This window comes from Amblyomma americanum, chromosome 3 (assembly GCF_052857255.1).
Source record: "Amblyomma americanum isolate KBUSLIRL-KWMA chromosome 3, ASM5285725v1, whole genome shotgun sequence".
NCBI lineage: Eukaryota > Metazoa > Arthropoda > Arachnida > Ixodida > Ixodidae > Amblyomma > Amblyomma americanum.
In genome coordinates, this window is record NC_135499.1 from 151,590,784 (window position 1) to 151,599,872 (window position 9,089).

Here is a 9,089-nt window from a genome sequence, read left to right on the forward strand (position 1 = left end):
AACGAATAATGACAGATATACGTCACAGGGCAGAAAAATGCTAAGAAATTGTTACGGCAAATGAGAGTCAGTATCTATCAAATACCTCTCGATTTTTTTTTTCTCAAACGTATTCACAGGGAGGCTAAATTTAGTTTCTGAGCTTCAGACATTCAGGTGACTGGTGCAGGATATTTCAAGCTCTGTTTACCGCAGTTTGTACGGATTCTTGGAACTTTGCCTTAACATTCGTCTTAACACCAACAGAGGGCCGCCGCTAAGGTGCGACGACGTCGACACCCTCGTCGCGGGCCTCCTAGGAGTGTAGTGAGGATTGGAAAGGATCGTCCAGGAATTTCCGCAATTTGTCCTCCCCCTCCGCATACCACTCTAAGGAACGGCTGGCGAGGCAGGGGTGGTTGTCGCAGACGACCTTGGCCATCCCTGCTTGGTCTACACACACCCGCAGTGACCAAGCAGGTATTGCGAACCCAGAGTCCCGAGCCTATTGCTAATTAAGCACAAGGCCCAACTCCGGTCCAAGACCGAGACCGGCAAGTGACTTGGCTATCGCTCCCGAAGCATTGCAAGCACTGCACACCCTCAATGATGGAACAGTCACCACGCAACCAGTGTGCTGAGCGTACTGCTGGTCGGTTAGTAGGTCAGGAACCGGCACAAGTCGCAGACGAGCACGTAACTGCAATGCTGAAGACAATCGTGAATGCAATGCGCGTGCCGCTATCCAGCTTGCCCATGCCAGCTGCACAGAATGCACTGAAGATGCTGGATTTGTTCAATCCAGTGCTTGCAGCTCTCCAATGGCTGGCACAGCGCATCCTCCAGACTCATCGTTCCGAGAGGAGATCCGATGCTCACATTGTCATCAACATTATCAGCCGCAACGGCAAGCAGCCTTTCCACACACTAGAATGTCTGCGCTGCCTCAATACATTGTATTCGTGATGAAGGACTGTCGATCTGTTCTACTCAGGTCGCAGCGGTCGGCAGCCCTCATGGTGTGCAGGATACAGCTGCGGCGGCCTGTGACTTACAGTACGTGTGTCATTGCTTGTCGTGCTTGCCACGGACCGCATTGCTCTACCTCTTCATATTCTTGTTCAGGGTAGCCAACCGGAACATTCTTCTGGTTAACCTCCCTCCCTTTCCTCTCGCAATTTTCTCCCTCTCTCTCCCTACAGAAACTTGCCTGCTTGTGACTACAGCGCGCCTCTCGTCTATGTATTTTCCCTTTGCTTGCTGGTTTCCATATCTTCTGGCTGTACGTTTTTGTTATTTGTTTTTTTCTGTATCCCGCAGGTTTTGATTTCCGTGTCATATGTTTATATTTTGTATGGCGCTTATATGGATGTGTTTTTAGCATGCTTTCTTTCTTTTTATTGCTCTCTTTTCAACGTTAATTCGCTACAGTATATTACAGCAATTTTTGCATGTACTTTGTAAAGAGTCCAGATTATTGTTTTTTTTATTTACATTACGAGAAAGCATGCGGCTAAGTCGAAACGTCAGCAGTCATGCAGGCATTGCGGAATCAGGGTGTAGAATAGGTATATGGAAGGGTACTGGTGAATATATGCATATAGCGGTTGCACAGCCACCATTGACCTCCATGTGTAAATTGATAACATTTTAATCTGGAAACTCTTCCGCTTCCGATATAAACTGAATTTTCACTTGAGGAAGATGCTGAGGCTTAGTACCGGATCTTTACACAACTGCGCACTGATAGAGGATTTCGCAGCGAAACGGCGCCTGCCGAGTTCGACGAGCCTCGTGCGCTGGAAGGGTTGCTTTGCCTGCAAGCTTTTCGAAAGCGCGTGTATTTTGGCGCTGTGTAAGCTAAATTCGTTGGGCCACATCGCCGAGGGTATACTGCGTTTTCGAAACTCTAAAAACTGAGATGGATATTACATAGGCTGGGCTACACGCCTGTCGATAAATAAGGAGACTAACAGCAAAAGTTAAAAAGTTGACTATAATTAATATTAGTCCACAAGCCTACTAGTTAGCACGTCTTAGCTGCATTCTGATGCGCTGCACCGCTGACAGTGCGCTACACTGTTGAAAAAAGCGCTCTTCAAAAACGGTATTTTTTTAAATTGCAGATTATTTTAGGTGAATCATCCGGTATGTACTACACGTATACGCACGACACGAAATCCCCCTCGATGTTTTCCATAGAAAGGACCTAAGAAGAGCCATAGGAGTTCCTCAGGCGGCTGCGAACAAGGCAGTTCTTCATGAGTCTCTATCGAAACCTATACTCTTAGCCTTGTCGCTTCTCAGAGACTACTAATGCATCTTGGCCGCCAATAGGAGAGACGGTAGCTGGGCAATCCCTTCTCCAGCGGCTCTGCAAGAGATGTGAGTCGAAGGCCTACTTGGCATTTAACACTCTTAGTTCTTTAGGCCTTAATGTCTGAAGGCGAATGAAACGGTTGAAACCCCCCTGGTCTTTTCCGACCCTCGACTGCAAGGCCACAATTCCCTATGTGAGCGCAAAGCGCAGCTCTCCTTTGGCAGCAACGCGTTCGCTTGTACTGGAACATTTGGAAAAAGAGTATGTCCGCCATCTTCAAATTTTCACGGATGGTTCCCTGGACAAGGCCAGACAATTTAGCGCAGCGGCTTTTTACATTCCTTCTTTGGACTGTAAGTGGTCAGTACGCTTTACTGCTGTCGTATCCTCCACAACGGCTGAAAGTGTTGCTATTGAGGCGGCTTTACGGAAGTTAGGGTCTTGTCCGGCTCAACCTGTTGTCATCCTAACTGATTCAAAATCTGCCCTTCAGAGGTTACAGCGTGGTTTCCGTACTGATGCCTTGTCTATAAGCTCTCTACGCTTGGTGCAGAATCTGCACAGCCGAGGCTTTACTCTGTATTTCCAATGGGTGCCCTCTCACATAGGAGTCAGAGGCAATGACGCCGCAGACAGTCTCGCCCATAATGCTCTGTCAAAAAATTCATTAAAAAAATGTACCTCAAGATGAGAAAAGACTCTTCACAGACACGGTGCTCGATCATTTTAGTACCCTGTGGAGTACGCCCCACAAACCATGTGTGGCCAAAAGACTGAGAAGATCCCAGGCAACTCTACTACATCGAATTAACACGGGATCTTCTCCTACTCCAGCCTGGATGAATAAGACGGGTATGGCATCGTCTCGACTATGTTCTTTATGTGGTGTGTGCGGGGATATAGAACATTATATTTTGTACTGCCCAGAGTACAACGCGGAAAGGTATGTGATGTGCGCTTCCTTCAAGAAGACAGGATCCCTTCACAGCACAGTTCAGGACATTGTCTACCCGAGTGGTAACCGTATACATGCAGGAGGGAGGCTGCACGCCTTCTTTTAACATTTCTGCAGGACACGGATCTTGTTTCTAAACGGTGACAGCATAAACGGACTATGGTCTACTGTGATTGAATGTGTGTGTAGATGGTGTCTTCTATGTTATACCCTGAGTGAAAATGTGTATGGATGGTGGCACTGCAATGAACTATGGTCTACTGTGACTGAATATGTGCATAGATGGTGACTTCCGGAGTGGGCTATGTACTGCTGTGAGTGATAGTGTGCATAGATGGTGACTGCGGGAGTGTAGTATGTACTATTATAAGTGACTGTGCGCATAGCTGGGCAGATCCGACAGGTTTTAGGTTATTATTAACATATAAGTGACGCTACGGTGGAGCAATTGCCGGCAGAATAAGCAAGGCTAATCCGCCTGTAGCATACACACATTTCTATGTATTTCCATTCAATTCACAGTGTTCATTTACGCTGATATTTTGTCGCATTCTCTTGCTATGTTCTATTGGAGTGCTTGCATTATCCTCTATTATTGTTTTGCTAGTTTATATATTTGCTTCCTCGGCGCTAATGTAAGAAGAATACTGTGGTACACCCCCCCCCCCCCTGCTGTAATGCCCTGAGGGCGAATGTAGGTACATATATAAATAAATAAACAACTCAACTCCCCCCTCCCCCCTTCCCATTATTTTTATCCTGTCCACAGATGTGATAACATATGTCCATGTTATGCGGTAGAAATGTGTTGCTTGAGAAAAACAAAATTTGTTGGAAGTAAGTGCTTGAGCTGTTTATCTCCGTTTCTGTGTCTTTCGTCTTCTGCTACGCTACAGTTTGGTTATCGATCATGTACCAGCCCTGAAGAATCCGCACCATTAATAGCGGTGACTGGGCCAAGAAAACGTTTATTGCTTTGATGAATGTTAATATAGGCGTTGTGCGAAACGGTTAGAGAAGGAGTGTGAGGAGGAGGACAGCGGCGATAATTGTTGCCGTAAGCTGGCGTGACGTCATTCCGATGTAGCATATCTCGTTCACCCTACGGTACATAGCGGTCTGGGGGTTCTCGTGTCCGGCCCGACCGGCGCAGTGCTGGCGTCGGGGTGCTTGGGGCAGCCTCGCGTATTCCTGGCGCCTGTCCCGGTATCCCAACTACTTGGGGGCTGTCGGTTCGATCTTGGCGCTCAGGGTCACTGGCTCCGTCGTCCTGGTCATGCTCCCCCACACGTAGCTTGATCTGGTCGGTGTGTCGACGAATGTTCTCCCCATCTGGACCATCGGCGTTCACCATGCGAGTGCCGTCCGATGACGTGATTCGGGCTGGGATCCATGGCTCGCCTCGCCCGAAGTTCTTTACCCAGGCAGGTTCCCCCGGCCGCAACACACCAGGAACGTGGCGGTCAACTGGGGACTGCGGAGCGAGAGGCCCTGGCGGTGCCACTGCGTTGTCCAGTCTAGAACAGAGCTCGTAGCCCATAAGGAGTTTCGCTGCGGTACTGCCCCCGGCCTGCGGCGTCCTTCGGTATCTGTGCAGAATCCTTGCCAAGCGTGTTTTCAAAGACGCATGGACGTTCTTCTTCAAAAACTCTTTAACAGTTCGCACGGCGCGTTCCGCGAGCCCGTTGGACTGCGGATGAGACGGTGCTGTCCGGAGATGCGTTATGCTATTCAGCTTCATAAACTCCCGAAATTCAGCACTTGTAAATTGCGGGCCATTATTAGAAACCAGCGTCCGGGGCAATCCGAACTTGCCGAACAAGGTGCGCAGGGCTTCTATGGTGGCGTGGGCTGTAGTGCGGAGTACTACTCCGATTAATTTACTATGTGAATCCACAAAGATCAGTAGCACGTGTCCATCTATAGATCGGCCCCGCAAAGTTAATATGCAGCCTGGAACAACGCTCGCCCGTTTCTGGCCATGCGATCGGGGATTTCTTGGGGGAGGGGGGGGGGGGGGCACAGGCGCTGCTTGTACGCAACCGGGACACGACTTAACCATGTTCTCAATCCTGTTATCAATCCTGGGATACCACAGCAGGGAGCGGCCTAGACGCTTCATTGAGCAAATACCTTGATGGGAATCATGCAGCAGGTGTAACATTCCCGTTCTTGCGCTGTTAGGCATGATTACGCGATGGCCCCAGTAGAAGTCCATGACTCCCCTTTATCTCAGCCCTCCGGTTGAAGTATGGTCGCAAATGCAGGTCCTTGGGCCCCAAGTTTCTTGACCATCCTTCCCTCACCCATTTTTGCATCTCTGCTAAGTCGTCATCATGCGAGGTGAGAGCGGCCAGTTGCCTCGCAGACATAACACCGTCATTGAGGTTTTCCGTGTGCAACACATACTCGCCATCCCCGGTTTCTTCCAGGGTCTCCGGCTGGGAAGTTGCGGACGTCAAGAGTCGGCTGAGGGCATCTGCTGGAACGTTGTCCTTTCCCGACTGGTGTTTGATGACGTAGTCGTGTGCACTCAGCAGCAGGGCCCATCGCTGGATTCGGGCGGCGGCCATCACAGATACAGCCCGATCTGGATGAAAAAGTCCCACAAACGGCTTATGGTCAGTCAACAGTGTGAATGGCTTACCGAGTAGGTACTGTCGGAATTTCGGGACCCGAAAAACTAGAGCCAGAGCTTCGCGCTCCAGATGTGAATAATTTCGCTCGGCTTCCGTTAGTACCCGAGAACGAACGCATATGGGTTGACGCACCCCGTCCCCGACATCGTGAGAAAGCACGGCACCGACCCCATCCGGAGAGGCATGGCCTTCCAGGACAAAATGTGCCAGGAAATCAGCAGACTTGAGGAGGTCCTTCACCTTGCTGAACACCCGTTGTTGAGTGGGACCCCACTCCCACTTAGCTTCCTTGCGGAGCAGTTGATACAGTGGGGCCATGGCTGCAGATGCATTGGGAAGAAACTTGTGGTAGTATGTTACCATGGCCAGATACGACGTTAATTTTGCAAGGTTCCGCAGCACCTGCATCAGAAGAATGACCTCCACATTTTCCGACTTTGGTTGTCGTCCCTGAGCACTAATTCGATGTCTCAGGAAATCCACCTGTGCTGGACGGAACTTGCACTTGTCCGCATTCAAGCGCACGCCGTTTTCCCGAAACCGCTGCAGCACTTCATGCAGTGTGGTGCAGTCATTGTGTTTCTCTGCGATGATGACGTCGTCTAAGTAGACCTGAACCCCAGGAAGTCCTTGCAAGGTGGTCTCTATGCGGCGTTGGAACACTGCCGGGACGGAATTAAGCCACCCCAAATGGCAGGCGAGTGAAGGTAAACAGACCCTTATGCGTGTTTATGGTCGTAAGTAGCACGGCTTTCTCGTCTAACGGTGGCTGATTGTAAGCCTCCCGCAAATCTATCGTGGTGAAAACCTGACCACCGTTCAGCGTTGCCAGGATATCTTCTACCCGGGACAACGGATATTGCTCAGTGTGACAAGCGTTTTTACGGTGAGTTTAAAATCACCGCAGAGGCGAATGTGGCCACTACGCTTTACTGACGGCATCACCGGTGCGACCGACTTAGAATGAGGCACAGGGACAATAATGCCCACGGCCAAAAGGCGCTCAAGTTCAGCGACTACCCTTGAACGAAAGGCGTACGAAACTTCGCGTGCTTTTCAGAATTTCGTTACCACGTTGTCCCGCATCTCAAAGTGTACCGGCGGACCCCTGATGAGACCTAGGCCTGGCGCGAACACGTCAGCGAATTCTGTTACCAAACAGTGCACGTTAACATCGTCCGTCCCAACGAAAGGCCTGCGCTCACCTGTCGTGTTCACGTTCATTACTGGCGCCTCCAGCATGTTTAACGCCTGGATCAGGTCGCGTCCGCACAGGTTGGGGCCGGAGCAACCGAGGACTGTCAGGGATCCGTCCATCGACCGGTTTCCGCACGAAACTTTGAGCTTGAGTTGTCCCCGAACGGGAAGCCTTCACAGGATGTAAGTCAGTTTCAATGGCGAATCAGGCAGCTTGGGCCACACTGTCTTGTTTTGCTCATAGGTGGGCCATGTGATGACCGACACTGGTGACCCTGTATTGACCTGCATGTCCACTGGAACGCCCCCACAATTCAATGTGCGTACAATGGGTTGCGTGATGCCGACGTGGCTGACGTTACTGTCCGCTGCTCCAAACGCAAATATACCGCCTGTGCCCACAGATGTGCTCTCCTGCCGAGACGATAGGGTATTTACCTGATGCGACAGCCCTGGTGGCCCTTCAATGAACTCTCTCTCTCGACGGAAACAGGCTCGGGCGATATGGCCCCGCCGTTGGCACGTGTTCGCTTGTATCTTCCTCCAGGTCATTGCTTCCTTTAGTGAGAGCGATTTGTCTGGGGGTGGTAATTTCCCTCTGTTGAGTCTGTAGCCTTCCGTGATTTCGCGGTATGTGACCGGTGCTTCTTTTAGGTTTTTGCATGCTGGTTGCTCCATCGTTGCCCGGAGGTGGCGGTGGTAAAAACTTTTATTTTGTGGAATAGAGTTTGGGAGCCACAGAGTGTCCCCGCCACATGGTCGGCGTCATTATAGTCCGGGACACCGCATGACAAGGCCCCGTCTCGCGCCCGTTTCACCAGAGCCCTTTGGTACTCAAGCGAGGAGCAGTTGAGGAGGTGAGGAGGGCAGTCTCTCTGCCTCTCGGGAAGAGGTAGGGGAAGGAGGGAGGTGGGGATTTTGAGTACTACATGCCCGCACCATGTGGAAGATATGACAGGTCTCCCCAAAGTGCGGGCATCGCCCATCCGTGTTAGGATCGTAATGCTTTAAGATTGCAGGACAGAGCAGAGTACCTGTCTGCAGGCGCCTTCCAGTTCGCTCCTCCGTCTTATCGGCCCCTGCAAAGGGCGGTGGTTTTTATAATGTGTTATGATTTCCCTGAACCGCAGCAGCGGCTGGTTTGTCTCCGAGCCAGAAGAGCTGGGATGAGGAGGCCAGTGAGTAAGCGCTCGGGCAGCCGCGTCAGCGGCCTCATTACCTCGTAAGCCCTGGTGGACAGGAGCCCAAATGATTCTTTTCGGTGTCGGATCAGTGGCAGTCCGTCTTAGAATACAAGCGGATAAGGGGGAGATCTCCCCTGCCAAGTAATGATCACATGCTTTTCGGCAGTCCGTGATGATGATTCTCGAATTGGCGTGGGCGGCAGCAAGCGCTATATATCGCTACTTTCTCGGCTTGCACTGAAATCTGGGCCCGCAAGGAGAGTCCATCAACGTGCATTTCCTGGTGAACGACAGCGGCCGTGTAAAATCCCGTGGGTGATGGCCCTGCTACGCCTACATATTATACACCGGGTCGGGAGCCGTGTTGTCTCTCAAGAGCCCGAGCTCGCGCTTGTCGTCTATTTCGTGCATATCGGTGTCCATGTGACGGGGGAGCGGGGAGACCCAGAGCATATGGCGCCACAGTTCTGGAAGACGCTCCGTCTCCTCTGGAGCGCAATCGTGTTGGATGTGCAAGCGGTTTAGCAAGCGGCGCCCGGGGGCTGTCTGCATAAGCCGCGTGTATTGGTTCACGAGGTGGGTCTCCCGCAGCTCCTGGTATAGAGTTTAGCACCCCCAATGCCTTGAGTTTGGCATTAGAGGTAGCCACCGGGAGATCCAGGATACGCTTAGTTGCCTTGCTCATGATGGCGTCTATTCGCGCATTGTCTTGCTTAGTAGTGCGAAGGTGTGGCACGGCGCAGAGGATCCGGCTAGTCACGAAGGCATAGACGACCCGAAGCGCGTCCCTGCCCCGCAGACCGCCCCGCTTGTTG